Genomic DNA, 19,490 nt, shown 5'->3' with positions numbered 1-19,490 from the left:
CTTGCCCTCTCATCCCCCCCCCCACCCTCACACATGATGACGTCACTACCGTCTACCACTGGTATGGATTCAACCCCTTGAGCCTGAATTCTCAGTAACTTTGGTCAGAGAAAACAAAGTAATTGCATTATTGGCCTAAGTGCTTCATAATGAAAAAGGCAAATATGACCAGTTTCCAATTCCTAGGAGAAAGTTTGGGGGATTGACTGTCATTATGATTATCTGCTCCACATCTTCCCTTCCATTAACTGAGAAACGTGAGGCAACAGCTTACTAAACATGTCCGAATGGAGCAGGATCCTTTTTTTTTTCCAGAGGAGACTCTATTTCCTCATCAAGTAGTGATCAGTGGGAAAACATTTCCAAAGCACTTTCTTTCCCTTCCAATGGAGAGGTCCTAAATTTTCTCTCAGCTTTAGTCATATGGTTAAGGAATAAATGTTAAGTTTGGCAGAGGCACAAAAGAAGGTCACAGAAGCAGAAGAATGGCACTGAATAGAATATTATTCTTCTCTGGAGCCAAAGCCTTATTTGGGGATTGTCTGGATTAAGGTTGCCTGCCTAAAACACAAAGTACGACGCTATGTTTGTGTTTCAGATAAACAACCATTGTTTTAGTGTAAGTATATTCCTTACACAGATTTGAAACATCTTTCCACTAAAAATTTATTTGCTGTTTATCTGAATTCCAAATGTAACTAGGTGTTACGTGTTTTGATTTGCAATGCCTGCCAACTTTACTCAGTTTATTAGCTGCACAAACAAGGGCACAGGTCTGTAAATTCTCCGTGTCTTATCAGTGAAAGCACGTTCTTCATAGGATGGCTGTGATACTTGACTGCTCAAGGAAGATGCTTGCTTCATTTTCTTCCCAACATGGAAGGAGAGCACTTCCTCAGTTTCCTGGGCCTTGCTTTAGCCATTGAAAAGCAAGAAGGCATGACTCACTTCCAGGTGGAAGACTTTTCTTCTCCAACTCCAGATCCAAGACAGGTCCACGGGAGAGGAAGAAAGCTCCACGTATGGTGTTATATACTGAACTCCGGGAGTTTGTCATTGTGGTATTCCTTTCTATTGCTTTCTATCGCTTCTGGGGAGGAAGTGTTTTATTCATCTTACATATCCTGAAGCACAGTCCATTGAGAGAAATCCAGGCAGGAACCCAGGGGCAGGAACTGAAGCAGAAGTCATGGAGGAATGCTGCTTCTTAGCTTGCACCCCATGGCTTATCCAATCTGCTTTCTTTTCTTTCTTTTTTGCTTGCTTGCATTTCTTTAATTGTTTTCGGTTGTTGCTGGAGGGCTTCTCTCCAGGTTCCAACAAGCCTCGCAGTCCCACAATCCACGTATAAAATAATCACTCAGACGCTTATATTACTTATAAACTGTATGGCCGTGGCAGGCTTCTTGCTAACTGTTCTTACATCTTAAATTAACCCATTTCTATAAATCTATACCTTGCCACGTCGCTTGTGGCTTACCGGCATCTTTACATGCTGCTTGTCCTGGCGGTGGCTGCAGTGTCTCCTTCTCCTTCTTCCTGTTTCCCCAATTCTCCTCTCTCCTTGTCCCGCCTATACTTCCTGTCTGGTCACTGGCCATCGGTGTTTTATTTATATAGAGCGATATCCACAGCATTCGGTGTGTGTTTTGCTTGCATGTATGTCTGTATATATGTCTGCATACCACATGTGTGCCTGGTACCTGCAGAGGCCAGAATAGGGTGCTGAATCCCCTGGGACTGGAGTTACTGATGGTTATGAGCTACCATGTAGGTACTAGGGATCAAATCTATGTCCTCTGAAAGAGCAGCCAGTGCTCTTAACCTCTGAGCCACTTCTCCAGCCTTTCAGCCTGCTTTCTTATACTACCCAGAACCACCTGCCTGGGGTGACATCACCCCCAGTCGACTGGGCCCTCCCACCTCAATCAAGGAAATAACCCAACAGACTTGCCCACAGACCAATCAGATGGTGTCATTTTCTTAATTGTGGCTTCCATTTCCCAAGGTAACTCTAGCTTGTGTCAAATCGACAAAACCAAAAAATATCAGAATATTAGCTCAACCTGCTTGTGAGCTGCTATGAAGCCTGCACGAATTAATAATCCCCAAGGATTCAGATCTTGCTGGCCACACAGTGGGCACCACGCACAGACACTTCTTATGCTAAGAGCTGTGCCACACTGTTTTTGTGTGAAGAGGGAATCAAGAAAAAGTGTGTGTCATCTGTCTGAGTCAGCGTGGGTTGCCATAACAAAATACAATGGAGTGGATGGCTAAAACAATGGGCATTTGTGTTCCTGATGTTTTGGAGGCTGGAATCCAAAAGTCAGGGTACCAGCATGGTCTGTTCCTGGTGAGGGCTCTCTCCCTGGTTGGCAAATGGCTCACTTGGTCGTTCCTTGGTGTGTGTGGCACACGAGACAAAGGAGAGTAGTTTCTCCCTTGCTTTTCCGCTCATAAAGCCACCAAGCCTATTGAATTGGACCTTCCCCTTTACTTCCTCATACATCCTTTACGGTTTAAAGGCTCTCTGCAAATCATGGTGGGAGCTAGATCTTCAACATACCCATGTTAAAGGAACACAGTTCAGTCCAGAGCACTATGCATGTGCCGATAATAAACATTTATTGTCTAGTTTCTTTTCTCTGGACCTAAGAAATCAAACCACACACCCCTCTTCATAGTGTTTGGTAACCAGCTCACCAGTGCAGAAACATGCAGCTCAGTGAGTTTCTTTGATCATTAGACAGGGTGTGTGTGTGTGTGTGTGTGTGTGTGTGTGTGTGTGTGTGTGTGATTCTAAAACACTCCTCCTAGGGTCTACTCCAATTGCAGCTTGGGTTATAACAGAGCAACAGACTTGACGGCCGACGGCCAGGGTTGAGCACTCTCCAGAAGCCAGCCATGTGCACAGTAATTCAGAGAGGGCAGAGAAACCGGATCAGGGGGGAATCACGAGCAGTTAATGAGAATCAGATGCAGTGTAATTCAGACCACAGCACACATCCTGATCTCTGGGCACAGGGAATTACATCCATAAACAGACGAGACTTGATTTTATGCAGCACTTTCAACCCCCAAAGAATCCCAAAGCACTGTAAAGCACACCCTTGTTACTGGTGGCTTAGTAATGCAGGAGGCAAACAGGGAAAATGTGTCTATAACTCAGGCTCAGAGCCTTCATTTAGAATCCATGCTGTCTACAGGGGCTGCCTTGACTTCGATGCTAGGCAACTCTTGACTGATACGGAAAATATACTGCTTTTCCTTTTTGACAAAAACACGCCCATAAAAGAAATTCTAATATCCTCTAAAGAGGTTTTCAAACTTTGACCTTGAGCCACAGTAAAAATACATAGACTATCAAACTCACTACATAAGCATCTTTATATATGTGCATCTATGCTTCTAGAGTCAACAGAAACAAAAAACCTCACGGAATATCTTTATACTTGCTGGATATGATGTATTCTGATGTTCTCCATTCTCTTTGTTTTTTGAAAAGCTGATCACTGTGTAGTAATTGACCCTAGAACTCATTCCTATGAAGGATCTTAAGTTCTGAAATCCATTTTACTAAAGTATACTCACCAGACTCCCACATCACAACAGTCCAATTATACCACAGCAGGTGGCCCAGGGACAGTCACTTTACCTGTGAAGTAGCAAGCCTTCTGGGACTCCTCCAGTTTTAACTTACTGAAGTTTTGACGTATGGCACCTGTGTATAGATGGAAACCATGCTGAAGCCATCCTCACTGCTGAGCCTGTTCTCAGGATGTCTGAGAGACGGCATTCCCACCGTGTCCCTGTGCCTTGCACAGAGCTTTGGACATGCACAGAGCAAACGGCTTACCTGTGACTAAGCAGTCAGTGCTGTAGCTCTGCTGGCCCGGGGCTGAGATGATGCCACACAGCATTTGCTTATCTCTGGATTCCACTGTCTGCGAGGTTGATATTTTTCTCTTCTTTTATGGAAAGTTTTCCAATATCTCAGGTATCAGAAATATTGCCGAGTAGCTCTCAACAGAAATTCTCCCACTCGAAGAATCCACAGTAAACAGGGCTCTTTGGCTTGACAAAAGCTCTATCTAGGCCTCTCAACAGCTCAGGTTGGATCACGTGCCCAGCTCTGAGCCAACCACACTGACTAGAGAGCTGCCTTCCTCCAGTTGTTCGGGTCTAGGTAATTTGCCTACCATCGGGGCATGTCACAGACCAAACAAACCACACTAACTTAACAATACTGTGTCACAGAGGAAAATCAAAGGGCCATTCTCAAAAGTTCAAAGCAAGAGTTACAAGCAGGTGATGAAAAAAGATGTCAGCAGTAACCTTGAGCTGATTAGACCTCCGGTCCTTGTCTCCTGTTCAGTTTGAAATCACAGAGAGGAAACGGGAGCTCTATTATTGCACTCAGAGAGTACTTACCATCGAGAGAAACACATGATATTTTCCGTCTCCAATCGCTTTTATAAGTTGTAGCAAGGGACTTTCCTGCTTTTCAGATGGGAAACTTAATGTGCCATGAACTTCTGGTCATAAGCCTAAGAACTAAAAGCTCTCTTTGGGGCCCATTAGAAATCATCTCCAAACTACATGCCGTGGTTTTTAATGTAACTGTGTTGTACTGAAGCTGTCTTTGCAGGTAATGTTTCAACATGTAGGTTACCTTGGATTAACCAAGGTATTGTGTACTCAACTGATTGGCTCAACCAGAGTCACGAATACTTGCTCTGTCTTGCACTAAAGAGCAGACAGAGGGAAAACACCCAGGAACACACACAAAACAACGCTCACAAAATCTGACAAAGAAGAAGAAAGCATCTCAGAGAGACGACAGGTTTGAATGTGATCATTCTCCTATACTTTTCCAATACCGGTTTTCTTCTGGGAAGCAGTCACAACTGTGACTTTTGGACTCTGCAAACATTATTGCCGTGCGTGGGAGGTGGGTGGCTTGCCCCAACACAGACGAGGAACGTGAGGAGCAGTCACACATTCTTTCTTTTGGCACATGCCCTTCCAAGCTATGTATCAAGCCAGAGTCTGGGTTTTTGTTTGCTTGCTTGCTTTGTCTTGTTTTTAATTAGTGTGGGGTTTCAGAAAGTCATTTCTCATTGGATTTTTCAATACAAACTTGGAAAAGACAGCCCTGGTGTAATGCAGGCATATTTATGACTTTCAAGAAAGGGACACGTTTTCTTTTATAACATAATTTTTTATTGACTCTTTGGGAACTTCACATCATGCACCCCAATCCCAATCACCTCCCAGTCCTTCCATATCTGGCCCTCACCTCTACAGCCCCCCAGAGAAGCTCCCCAAAATTAATTAAAAACAAACAACAACAACAAATGAACCTTGATCCTCTGTCATTCCTGCTTTTCCAACACCTCTTCATTCCTTCCAGCGGCACTGGGAGCTGTGGTGTGTCAGGCAGTATACCCTTTTGTCCGATCAGTCCCACCCCCAAGTGTTCATTGCTATGAGTCACTGGTCTGGTTCAAGGCCTCTGTCACACCTTCATCACTGGACCTTCATCAAAATGCCTTTCAGATATCATGCTGTTGCCCTGAGTCATGGAGATCCTGCAGTTATTATTTCAGACCAGGAAAGGGTCACATTTTCTCTCATAATGCTAGTGTGTGTGTGTGTGTGTGTGTGTGTGTGTGTGTGTGTGTGTGTGTGTTATGCACATGTACTGTGGGGGAAGAACATGCCTGTGCCCCTGTGGACTCCAGAAGAAGGCACTGGGTGTCGCACTCTGTCTTGGTCTTTTGAGACAGGGTTTCTTGAACCTGGCACTCATATTTTCTCATTAGTCTGGCAGCCAGCAAGGTCCCATCAGTCCTTCTGTTTATGCTCCCCACAGTGCTGGGGCTACATGTACCCAAGGACACCCCCAGCTTGTTACATGGGTATTGGGGTCTCTCTAGCCTCCTTTAATGCTATTCTGAATTGGGTTTTCAATGCAAAAGATAATTGTTTCCTTATCACATATGGAACAAAGAAACTAGTGCTCTTCCACTGCCTAGACCATTTCCCTTCCCCCTTCCTTAGGTCGTTTCTCTCTCCAGCTTTCACATCTTGGCTTAAATGATAGGACATATTTTCTTCAAAATTAAATATTAAAAATTAAACATAAATAAAAGTAAACAAAATTACCATGTAACTTACCCAACCCATTTCAAGCTCTCCATATTGAAAGAAATGAAAACATATGTCCAAGCAAAACCTTATATGTGACTATTCATAGCAAAGTTATTCATGATAGCCAGAAAGACTGAACTATTTAATGGCAAGCAAAATGTGGTTTAAGGAAAAGTATTAGTCAACCGTAAAAAGGAAGCATGCATGACCGACTAGCCCACAATAAGAAGGAAAGAAGTACTGATATAAACTACAATGTATATCCATCTTAAAACATCATATGAAGAAGTCACTGTAAAGATCACATATTTTATACTTCTTTTATATGTACAAGTCTACAGAGACAGGAGAGGTATGAATGATTGTACATGACCTGAGGTAGAAGCAGAGATGAACTGCAAATAAGTATATGAGAAGAATGTTTTGAAATTGAATTATAGTAATAGTTACATGTACAACTTGACCAATTTAATAAAAAATAATCGAGTTGAATAATAATGATAGTGATAAGGTTAGGCTTCTCTTAAGCCTAAAATTAAATAAGATGCTCATATTAGACTTTCTCTATTTTAATTTTTCTGCTTCACATTTATTCATTCTGTTTGGAGAGAGGCATGCAGAGATCTCAGGACAACTTGTGTGAGCTACTACTCTCCTGTTCTGTGTGGGCTCTAGGGATTGAACTCAGGTCACCAAGTTTGAGGCAAGGGCCTTTCCCCACCAAGACATTTCTCTAATTCCAACGTTCCCTACTATAGCAAGCCTCACGTATCTTAAAGTACTTGAACTTAGACTCATACCTCTATCTATGCCATTAACCAAAATGATCTTGGATGAGTCACTTGCTCTCCCTAAGACCAAAGGGGACAGGTACATTCCCATCAGCTTATTTATCACTAATCTCAAACATTATACTGTTTGAATTCTTCCTGCCTAGGGTGACATGTATTCTGAAATTATTCTTTCACCCTCTGTCTTAGTTAGGGTTCCTATTGCTGTGAAGAAACACCATGATTATGGCAACACTTATTAAGGAAAACATTTAATGGGTGGCTTACAGTTTCAGAAGTTCAGTCCATTATCAAGGTGTGACGTGGTGGTATTCAGGCAGACGTAGTGCTGGAGAAGTAACTGAGAGCCCTACATCTTTCAGGCAACAGGAAGTAGACTGCATACTGCACTGAGTAAAGCTTGAGCATATATAAGACCTCAAAGCCTGCCCCCACAGTGACACACTTCCTCCAATAAGACGGTGCCAACTCCAACAAAGCCACACCTCCCAATAGTGCCACTCCCTTTGGGGGACATTTTCTTTCAAACCACCACATTTCCTTTGTACCTGTCACTGACATGGGTAAAGTTGTCTGGAATCAGTGAAGTGTCAGGATTCCATGAACCAGGCTGTCTGGGTCTGAGTTCCCTTTCCAAACTTACAACCACACAGCTGTTATTTAACCACACCATTTCATCACTGCAAATGGGGTTTTGTGAGATACTGAAGCTCTTATGAACACCAACTGAGATTATACAAACATAAGAAATTAAAATCACTCGATAATAAGATATGTTTAAATGAGCCAAAGATCTAAACCGCTATTTCTCAAAAGACAACATACAAATGAGGTATAAGAAAGAATACTCAACATCACCAGTCGTCAGGGAAATACAAACTAAAACCATGGTGAACTATCCCTTCACACTTGTTAAACTGGATAGTACAAAGATAACATTTAAATGCTGATGAGAATGTGTAGGAAAGGGTTAGCAAGACAGCTCAGTGGCTAAAGGCCTTTGCTGCCAAGCCTAACAGCCTGAGTTTGATCCCTGGGACCCACACAGTACAAGGCAAGAACCAACGCCCACAATGTGGTGTCCTCTGCCCTACAAACGGGAGCTGCATCACCTGCCTCATCTCCGTGGTGTTATTCATCAGGCAGAAATGTCATATCCCAAAAGAGCCCCCGACAACCTACCAGAAGCTTCAGCAAGTCCCAGATGCCCATGCCTGGGGCTCTGTGGATGAGGATAATTCTCTTTTAAATGTAGCTAGAGTTTTCCTGCCTTGCCCACAGTCAGGACAAATCTCTGTCACCCCCCAGTCCCACAGCCACTCAGATCCAACCAAGTAAACACAGAGACCTATATTGCTTACAAACTGTATGGCCATGGCAGGCTTCTTGCTAACTGTTCTTATAGCTTAAATTAATCCATTTACATAAATCTATACCTTGCCATGTGGCCCGTGGCTTACCGGCATCTTCACATGCTGCTTGTCCTGGCTACGGCTGGCAGTGACTCCTTCCGTCTTCCTGTTCTTTCTTTTCTCCTCTCTGTTAGTCCCACCTATACTTCCTGCCTAGCCACTGGCCAATCAGTGTTTTATTTATTGACCAATCAGAGTAATTTGACATACAGACCATCCCACAGCACTTCCCCTTTTCTTTTTTTTTTTTTTAAAGAAGAAGGTTTTAACTTTTACACATCTAAAACTTTATTTTGTTTTTATAGTCATGTGTATGTGTGAGCATATGCCACATGTGCCCTGGTGCCCAAGGAGGCCAGAAGAGAGCATCAGATCTCCTGGAACTAGAGTCATGAGTCAACTGATCACAACAGTGCTGGAAACTGAACTCTGATCCTCTGGAAAAGCAAAAGTGCCCTTAACTGCAGAGTCCCAAGGATGACTCTTGCAGTGTATGTTAACCCCTTGTTGGTTACTATAACAAAATTTCCGAGGAAGGTTAAATTACCCTTCCAAACAAGGTGTTTTTCTTCTTTCTGTCCTAATTTCTGTTTTCTCACTTTGTATTGAAGGCTGTCGGAGGCTTGGTCCTTCCTGTTGGATCTCACTGTGCTGCTGTGTAGACATTCTATCAGCCAGCTAGGAGGAGCGGACATTTGCTTGGAGCAGCAAAAGGTTCCACCTGTGTTGGATGACTTGTGCTGGCAATGCGAGGAATGAGTGGAACAGTAATTTTGAAAAGTGACATGGAAGTTCCTCAAGAACTAAAAATAGAACTGTCATATGGTCCAAGAAGCTTACTTTGGGGTCTATACCAAAAGGAAATGAAATCAGAATGTCAAATTGATGTGTGTCCTGATGTGTTCACCATAGCTGTATGGCCAATCACCATCATTAACTTGATGCAACTTAGAATCACCACAGAAACACACCTCTGGTCCTGTCTGTGAGGGGCCTTCTAAATAGGGTTAAGTGGGGTGGGAAGACCACCCTAACTGTGAGCAACACCATTAAGAGAACTGGGGTTCTGAACTCAATCATTTTTGTTTTGTTCTGTTTTTTGAGAGAGGGTTTCTCTGCGTAGAGCTGGCTGCCCTGGAACTCACTCTGTAGACCAGGCTGACCTCGAACTCAGTGATCCCAAGTGCTGAGATTAAAGGCGAGGGCCACCATGCCCAGCTTCTATCTGCTTCGTGACAGCAGAGGCAACGCAACCAGCTGCCTCCTCTTTCTGCTGCTGTGAATGCACTGTCATGAAGGACTGTTTCCCTTGAACTGTGAACCAAAATAAACCCTGTCTTCCACGACCTGATTTTGACAGGGATTTCATCCCAGCAATGAGAAAAGTCATGATTACATTAGCCAAGGAAGAGAATTACAGTTGCCCATAAAGGGATGAGTGAGAAGATTTTAAGATGCAACATGCATGAACACTGAAATAGAACCTGGCCTTTACAGACAGAGTGTGAGTCAGCATGATGTCTCAGCAGGTAAAGGTTCTTCCTGCCAATCTGACAGTCTTTATTTGATCACCAGAACACACAGGTAAAAGGCCGCCTTGTTCTCGGCCCTCCACACTCAAGCTATGATATGCACATACACATGCGTGCATGTGCACACACAAAGAAAGAAGGAAAGAAGGAAGGAAGGAAGGAAGGAAGGAAGGAAGGAAGGAAGGAAGGAAGGAAGGAAGGAAGGAAGGAAGACTAAGTAGAATATCTTGCTAGCCACATCCATCTAGACCTAGACACTCCAAAGGCTGAGATGGGGGGAAGGCTTGAACCTAGGGGTGCAAGACCAGCTTAAACCAGATAGTAAGGTGCTATTTTAAAAAAAGGAGGCAGGAAATCATGTCATGTGTAAAATGTGAACAAATCTAAAGGACACTGTGTGGAATGAAATAACCCAGGGATAGATACACATGTGGGGTCTACAAAAGTCAAGCTCAGGAAAATGGAGAGCAGAAAGAAGGTTATCTGTACCCTATAAGTGTGTTCCCTCCTTGGACTAGAGATACTAAGAGAAGTAGGTTGTCCTGTTGTGCCTGGGTGAGCATCCCAAGTGACATACAAGTGAGAAGAGAGATGTGACTCACAAGAAGAAGAAGAAGGGCCATGCGACTCTGGAAGCAGAGAAAGAGAAGCGGTTATGGTGTGGTTTCATTTTATAGCTATCATAGAAAAATGAATCCAGAATAGACAACTAAACAAATGGGATTGAATGACTGAATGGATACACAAGGAAGGAGGAAGGAAATAGATAACTAAGGGAATCAGAAGGTCTAGGTTAGATGATGATAGAACCAGGAAAGGGAGGAGGTAAGAAACACAGTGAGTCCTCCGAGTCGTTTGTGGAATGAACAGTCAAAATGGTCAGCAGAGAGCCCGACATGCTCATCTGGAGTGCTGCTGCTGTCCCTGCATCTGCTGGTTGGGAGAGCTAAAGAAGGTAATAAAGGTAGAAACCTGGCCTGGGAGGTATTCAGCAAATGTCAGAGGAGACAGCCCCACGCCTACATCCTTCATCCTTCATATATCTCAGGCAAGGCATGTCATGAGACTGCCTATCTTAGTTACAGTTTTTTTCTTTCCTTTTATAGAAAACTCATTTTCTCCCTCACATGATGTATCCTGATTGTAGTTTTTCCACCTGTACTCCTCTGAGTTTCTCACCCCATCCCCTCCCATGTGGATCCACCCCCTTTCTTTCTCTCATTAGAAAACAAACAGGCTTCTGCAGGACAATAATAAAATAAAATAAAACAAAACAAAAGCTACTATATTGGAATTGGCCAAAACATACAAACAGAAGGAATAGAACCCAAAAGAAGGTACAAGAACAGAGAACAGAACCCAAAAGAAGGTACAAGAAACAGAGACACACTCATTTGCACACTCAGGATCCTATAAAAACACTCAAACTGGAAGCCATAATATACACCCAAAGAACCTGCAGCATAAAAAAGAGAGAAGAACAAATATGATTTTCATTTGCAAGTGGTTATCAATTGGAGATTACTTCTGGATTAGGGATGGTGGGATGTGTCCACTTCCTTTTATAGTTCTAGGAACCCATCTGGTGCAGACCCATGCAGGTCCGATGCATGCTGCCTCAGTCTCTGTGAGTTTATGTGAGTGTTGATCATGTTGATTTAGAGGGCCTTGTTTTCTTGGTGCCCTTCATCCCCTCTGGCTCTTACACTTTCTCCACCTCCTCTTCCAAGGTGTTCTTTGAACCTTGAGGGGAGGAATTTGATGGACACATCTCATTTAGGACTGAGTATTCCAAGGTCTCTTCCTCTCTGCATCATGTCTGGCTGTGTGTCTCTGTATTTGTTCCTATGTGCTGCAGAAGGTGTGAAGGCCCACAGAGGTCTCTTAGTAAGATCTGAGCTTGCTTCACCCAGCAGGGCTGCATTAAGAGATGGCTTGATCACATGTGTGGTTACCAGGTGATTAGAAGGGTCTACACTTGGCTGAGCTAGGGGGAGGTCTTTTGCCCCATTCCTTGGCATTCCTATAAAAAGCCCTTTAGAAGAGACAGAAGGGGCTGGTGGATATTGATCCAGGCCCTCCCAAGGCTATCCTGTGTTTCTGTCTGTTTCTCTCCCCCACTATATTTCTAACTAATGTTTCTTATCCCTCTCTCCTCAAGAGTACCCTGGGGGGGGGGGGGAGTGGGTCTCCCACAAGAAGGAAGTTTCTCTGATGATGGCTGAGCCAGGCACTAATCTATGAGTACAGCAGAATGTCTTAGGAGTAATTTTATTGCTACTTTTTTTTTTTTTTTTTAGAACAGTTTTCCCCTAGGTCCCTGGGCTATCTAGTCTCTAGTTGCCCAAGCAATGTTGGATATGGGTTCCATCTCATGGAGTGGGCCTTAAGTCAGATCAGATATTCATTGGTTACTCCCGCAAGCTTTGTGCCACACATGGCACTAGCATAGTCTTAAAGGCAGGGCACTGTTGCAGATCAAAGGGTTTGTGGCTGGGTTGGTGTTTATGTTTCTCCTTCGCTAGCATGCAAAGTACCTTCCTCTACCAAAGACACTAGAACGTAGGGATCAAGGCTCAATGGAGGCCCCAGTTCAACTCCGCGTTCAATGAGTTGTGTAGATGTATGTGTTCTATTGCTGTGAAGAGACACCACGACCAAGGTAACTCTTCTGAAATGAAGCATTTAACTGGGGGCTGGCTTACAGTTTCAGAGGTCAGTCAGTTATCATCATGGTGGGAAGCAGACAGGCTTGACACTGGAACAGTAGATGAGAGCTTTTGTGATGATATTTTGTTGTACTTTAATAAAACTTGCCTGAAGATCAGAGGACAGAGCCAGCCACAGAGTTAGCACACCTTTAATCCTAGCACTCAGGAGGCAGAGATCCGTCTGGATCTCTGTAAGTTCAAAACCACCCTGGACTATACAAGATTAATCCAGTTTAAAAGAGAAACAGCCAGGCAGTTGTGGCACATACCTTTAATTCCAGCATTGGGATCACATACCTTTAATCCCAGTACCTGGGAGTCACACACCTTTAATCTCAGAAGGTTGAGACAGGAAGTGATATGGCTGGGAAAAGAAAGGAATATAAGGTGGAAGGAGACAGTCCTTTTTGGCTGAGGACTCAGAGGCATTCAGTCTCAGGATTTGTGGAGTTTGCGAGGTAAGAAGTGGCTATGGCTTGTTCCTTTGTCTCTCTGATCTCTCAGCACTTACCTCAATATCTGGCTCTGGGTTTTTATTTTAAGACCATTTAGTATTTGTGCAACAAACTTTACATTCTGATCATCAAGCAGCAGGTAGAAAGAGGGATGCTGGGCCTGATGTGGCCTTTTGAGACCTCAAAGGCCACTCTCAGTGACACACCTCCTCCAACAGGGACACACCTCCTAATCCTTCCCAATAGTTCATCAACTATGGAGTAAGCATGCAAATATATGAGCCATCTCATTCAAACCACCTCACTGGCCTTTACCCCTGTCTTGTACCAGTTTATTTGGTAGAAGACAAAGTAATAAATAGAGGTGTCTCTAAAACAGACTTTAATGCCAGCTAAAGCTTAAGTGGAAGGAAGATCTAGGGATAAGAAAAGGTGAATCTCAGGGCTGGAGAGATGGTTCAGAGTTGAAGAGTAGTTGCTGTTCTCTCAAAGGACCTGAGTTCAATTCCCAGGACTCATGTTAGGCTGCTCAGAACACCTGTATCCAATGTCTTTTGTCTTCCAAGGGCACTTACGCACATCCATGCAAATACACTCAGTGATATATATGCATAAACAAAATAAATCTTTTTTTAAGTGCTTCTATTGATGTAGAAGATATAGGTTCCCTTGGCCAGTCGATATTTTCTAATTGAGTAAACCTCATTATGCGGGACACAGGCTCAGCCAGAGTTTATCTTGTCCCCTTTTTAAAGGAGAATGAGTTTGGAAACAAATGATGAGCTTGGCAAGATTTCCAAAGGGAGTGTTTAAACCACTCAAAAAAGCAAACTGCAGTTAATCACCTTCAAACACTCCAGAAGCTGGTTTGGATCCAGCTGATATGTGAATTGTAGACTTTTTCGTAATTAAAGAAGTCTCAGGGTAGAACGGGGAATCATTGTGTAGCCTTGTTATATTTCCTGAAAATGATGAAACTATTTCCTTCCAAACATTTCATCTTTTCTACCTTATTCTAATTTTCATTGGCTGTTTTCTGTTGAGGAGTTAGAACAACAAAAGTTTTTTTTTAAGATTTTAAAAAAAATATTATGTATTTTTATGTGTATGTGTGGTCATGAGTGTAAATCTGTGTACCACGTGCATGCAAGTGTCCCCAGAGTCCTCAAGAAGGTGTCAGATCCCCTGGGACTGGAGTTACAGGTAGTTATGAGTAGCCAATGTGAGTGCTGGGAACAGAACCTTGGTCCTCTGCAAGAGTAGCAAGTGCTATTAACTACTAAGCCATCTCCCCAACCTCACAATAAAGGCTTTGAAGGATCTTAACCTCTGTGGCTTTCCCAAAACCACCTGTCCTTGTCACAACAGGGTCGGACCTCAGGACACTCCGTGTCCCTAAACTGTTCACTCTCAGACCCTCCCAACACAATCCATGTACCTGTTTTCACCTTTGAAATTCTAAACCTGGCTCTGTTACCACATACCTAGACTTCTGCAATAGCTCCTTCTCTGGTTTCCTGAATACTACCCAAACCCTTCTAAAGCACCTCCTGACCCATGCAAGCAAGATTTACCCAGAACAAAGGCTAGCCCATGGAGTCAGGTGGAATGGGATCAGGAGCTGTGTGGCTGCCTTGGCTCATCTGTAATCTTTTCCAGGCTCACTATCTTAATCTACTAAAGCAGATTATACCAGTGACTCGCCCTGAGGTTTGAGGTTAGAATTAGGTGAGGATGAAATATCTTCTGACATACCTACAAATAACAACTGCTCCATCAGTAATAGGCATGGCTATTGCCACCAGCTGGCATGTCCACCAGCCATCAGGCAGGACAATCTCACCCCATTTATTATAAACATACACCTGTTTACTAGACAACAATTGTTCACCTGTTTATATAAGTAAAATAGAAAAGGGGACTTCTGATCTCGTGATTTTTTTGAGGCAAACAACACTGAGTACATATACATATATATAATTTAAATAAAGTCAATTATATTTAGGAACAGTGAATCACAGATATAAAAGAAACATATGAGGCTGGGGGTGTAACTGAGAGTGTAAAATTACTTGCCTGCCTAGCATACAAGATGCCCTGGCATTGAGTGGTAGTGGCACATGCCTTTAATCCCAGCACTTGGAGGGTAAAGGCAGGCAGATTTCTGTGAATTCAAGGCCGTCCTGATCTACCACATGAGAAAACCTGGAGGAGGAGGAGGAGGAGGAGGAGGAGGAGGAGGAGGAGGAGGAGGAAGAGGAGGAGGAGGAGGAGGAGGAGATGGTGGTGGTTGAGGAGAAACATGGAAATAAACTTCAGTAATAAGTACAGTTGCCTATTAAGCATAGAGAAGAACACTTCCTCAGAATATAAAGTGGAAATGTAATCCTTAGCTGACTTAGCATAAAGAATGAAAAGTCCGAAAACAATGTCACTCGGGAAAATCCATGTAGCATCCTGAAACAGAGATTTTGTGCACTACCATGTCCCTTCTTTTCTCTCGGGAGCTCCTCTTATCACTCAAAGTACCTGGAGAGCAGTCACTGGAAAGCACATTCTCTCCAGCCATGTTTTGCCGGGAAAGCTCATTAGCTCCATGTGAGGGAAGCCCTCTCTAAAGTAATGAAAATGATATTTTAAAATGAAACACCATTTTATTATTTTTAAAGGGCCCAGAACTGGAGTTAGAATTTTAAGAGGGTTCGGAGGCCTAAAGAGACAGTAATGGCCCCTTTCCACATCTCCCTTGTATTTCAAAATAAAAACAACCTTAAAAGAAATGAAAAGAAGATGAGCATCCCATCGTTCATTTTCTTGGTATAGCGTACATTTCATTATTTGTGTGTGTGTGTGTGTGTGTGTGTGTCTGTGTAGACACATTCCTGCTTGTGTCCATGAACATGTACATATGTCCATGTGTGGAGGCCAGAGGTCCATGATGCATGTCTTCCTCAGTCACTGCCCACTTTATCTTTGGGACTCCATTTCCCACTGTATGTGGAGCGCAACAATTCAGCTAGACTTGCTGACCAATAAGTCTCAAGGATCCTCCTTGTCCTGCCTTGTCAGTGCTGGGATTACAGGAATACACTGCTGTGCCTGGCATTTCTTTGCATAAGTGCAGAAAATCCAAACTCAGGTCCTCATTCTTGCATGGCAAGCACTTTACCAAGTCCCCAGCCCCACCTGTGTATGTGTGTGGGGGGGGGTGGGTGGGTGTTGCTTTGCTGTTTCCAAAGCACATGTTTAGTCTGCCTGCCAGGGTGCGGGGCAATAGGCACCAATATACATCAAATGAGCCTGGCAGAGAGTGATCCAGCGAGAGTAGAACTTAGAGACCTGTGTTCAAATCCCACCTGACCTTGGGCTAGCGACTTCTCTCTAAGCATCCATGACATTGTCTGTGGGTGGAAGATGTCTGAGGAGGGATGAAAGCAAAGTAAACAAAAACAGTCTCTGTTCTCTAAATGATAACCGCAGTAAACACTTTCCCGCCATTAACTCATTGCTTTTTATAAGCAAAAGGTGCCAAAGCAAGGCACCGATGATTTCCTTAAGTAGACTGACAGCACACCCTTTAAAATGTCTACTTTCTCAAAATGGGTGTAGAATGCTTAGATGATGGAGAACTTATCAAGAACTCCACAATTTCAGCTCAGCAGAACCTAAGCAAGCCATTGTAGCCCACAGTGTGGAGAAAAGGAAGGAACAGCAAAAGGAAGAAAATGGAAAGCACCGACCTAAAGAAAAAAGGCAGAACACTTGGTGAGTGTTAAGGTTTGCGGGGCGGATAAACCAAATGCTCTTTGCAGGAGTCTCCCTGATGTCTGCTGGGAAATCCTACTTTTCTGGAAAAGGCAGGCTTTCAACAACTGCGTAATTACTTCCCGTCTTATAATTACAGTGAATGTGATTAAAAGACAGAAGAGAAAGAAAGGGGAGGCTGCCATTTAGACTGGCATGTGGTCCTCTTCCACCTGGCACACTGTGCTTGGTGACAGGAAGGCTGCACTGAGGACTTTCACTAGGCACTAGGCCTGTATGCCAGGCACTGCTTTAATGGGGAAGTTGGAGTGAAAAAAAAATCAGGCCATTTTGGGATCCTGATCCCAGGGCTGCCTTCAACTCTGGCAATATGGATATTGTTGCTGTCAATGACCCCTTCATTGACCTCAACTACGTAGTCTACATGAGTCCAGTATAAGTCCCACAGCACAGTTATGGCTGAGCATGGGAACCTTGTTATCAATGGGAAGGCCATCTCCATCCTCCAGGAGTGAGATCCAGCCAACATCAAATGGGGTGATGCTGGTGCTGAGTGTGTTTTGGAGTCTCCTGATGTCACCTCCACCATGGAGAAGGCCAGGGCCCACTCGAAAGGTGAAGCCAAAAGGTTCGTTATCTCTGCCCCTTCTGCTGATACCACCATGCTTGTGACGAGTGTGAACTGTGAGAAGTATGACAGCTCACTCCAGATTGCCTGCCGGTAATGCCTCTTGCACCACTAACTGCTTAGCCTCTCTGGCCAAGGTTATCCATGACAACTTTGGCACTGTGGAGAGATTCATGATCACAGAAGACTGTGAATGACCCCTCTGGGAAGCTGTGGTACGATGGCCATGAGGATACCCAAAACATCATCTCTACATCCATGGGCTCTTCCGAGGCTGTGGACAAGGTCATCCCAGAGCTGAATGGGAAGCTCACTGGATGGCCTTCCATGCCCTACCCTAAGTGTGTCCCTCATGGATTTGACATGCTGCCTAGAAAAAGCTGTCCAGTACAATGGCATCAAGAAGACGGTAAAGCAGGCATAAGGGGCCCCCTCAAGGGTGTCCTGGAAATATGGGGGCCAGGTTGTCTCCTGCAACTTTCGCAGCAATACCCACTCTTCCACCTTTGGTGTTGGGGCTGACATTGCTCTCAATGACAACTTTGTAAAGCTCATTTCCTGGTCTGGCAATGAACATGACTACAGCAACAGGGTGGTAGACCTCATGGGCCACACGGCCTCTAAGAAATAAGAAGCTCTGGACCTCTCGGCCTAGCAAGAACAGAGAGGATGAGAGAGGCTCTTGACTGCTGAGGAGGCCCTATCCCAACTCAGCTCCTGGTGCTGAGCATCTGGACCTCACAGCTTCCATCCCAGATACCTAGAAGAAGGGGGAGGGGCTCGGGGAACCCCACTGTCTTGAGTATCATCAATAAAGTTCATTGCTCTTGCCCTCTCAAAGGAATGAGCCAGTGTTCTTCCAGATGTCATTATTATAAAATATAAAGAAAGGCATTGATCAAAATTGAAGAAGACAGTCACAATGCAATATCTGATTTTGATCTGAATCCTGTACTAAAAAAAAAATTAATAAAAGCCCTTATTGAATCAGTTGACAAAACTGGCATGTGGACAGTAGATTCAATAAAAGTATTGATCGATACTTACTTACCTTCAGTAGGTAAGTGCAGTGTGGTTACATACAAGGATACCCATGTTCTCAGAGAACACAAAGGGCTGATAGGTAATGCTCCATAGTGAATACAACTCAGTCACCAACAGGAATAAATTTTTATACATGAAGAATGGATAGGCAAAATGGCACTAATTGGTGAATTCAATTCATGGGTACGTGGGAGTTTTTGTGCTGATGATTTTTCTTGACACTTGAAATGATTTGTGAACCAATGTTTAAAAACTGTGTAAGACCAAAAAAATGCAGGATCCCTCCCTGGCAGCACAAAGGTGGGAATGAAAATTTCAAGCACGTACTGTGCAGCTGGGGATCATCAAGAGTGATGTCCTGTTGTGACCAGATATTAAAAGTTTGATCAGCCCTGGTGAACTTCCATGGATTTGAGCAATAAAATGAAACATTCTCCCAGATTAAGATTTTTATTATCATTCCTCTGAGAATGTATAGCTGGTCAGATATTCTTTATTTTGGCTCCAGGTCACCTACAACTTCAGAATGCATTCTGAAGCCCATTTATCTCTTGGTTCATCCAAATATTAAAAATGGAATTAAAATATGACATATAACTGAACACATTTTTTTCTCTTGAAACTTCTCAAATATATTTCCACTCATCATTAGAGAATTTTTATTTGAAATCCAAAAGTCCCTAATGACTTAGTCTCTCAACAGCCCCAACATAACTCTCCCCTTATTTAAGTTTTTCTTGTTTTACAACGTGATTTATTTGCCAACTGATACATAGCTCAGGAGGTGACTGACACCAGCTATGACTGGGGAGTCTGGGAGAAATGATTTTATATAGACTAAGTTATGAATGAAGAAAAATATTCTTACCTCAGAGGGGATGATGAAAGAGAGAATTATCATTTGTACGATGTCTCAAGGTCTTTTGATGAAAGGGTCCATTCAGGTCTACAAGTCATTTTTTTATGATGGGCTCTGTCACAATGTCTTGACAGTGC

The 19,490-nt window shown here is 43.5% G+C and overlaps 1 pseudogene; it reads left to right on the top strand.

The window, feature by feature from the left end:
* The window catches only part of LOC121828231 (glyceraldehyde-3-phosphate dehydrogenase pseudogene), a 176,489-nt pseudogene extending 158,408 nt beyond the window's left edge, over positions 1 to 18,081 (top strand).
* Positions 18,082 to 19,490: the final 1,409 nt, after the last annotated feature.

This window comes from Peromyscus maniculatus, chromosome 3 (genome assembly GCF_049852395.1).
Source record: "Peromyscus maniculatus bairdii isolate BWxNUB_F1_BW_parent chromosome 3, HU_Pman_BW_mat_3.1, whole genome shotgun sequence".
NCBI classification, from domain to species: domain Eukaryota; kingdom Metazoa; phylum Chordata; class Mammalia; order Rodentia; family Cricetidae; genus Peromyscus; species Peromyscus maniculatus.
This window is presented reverse-complemented; position numbering and strand designations above follow the sequence as displayed.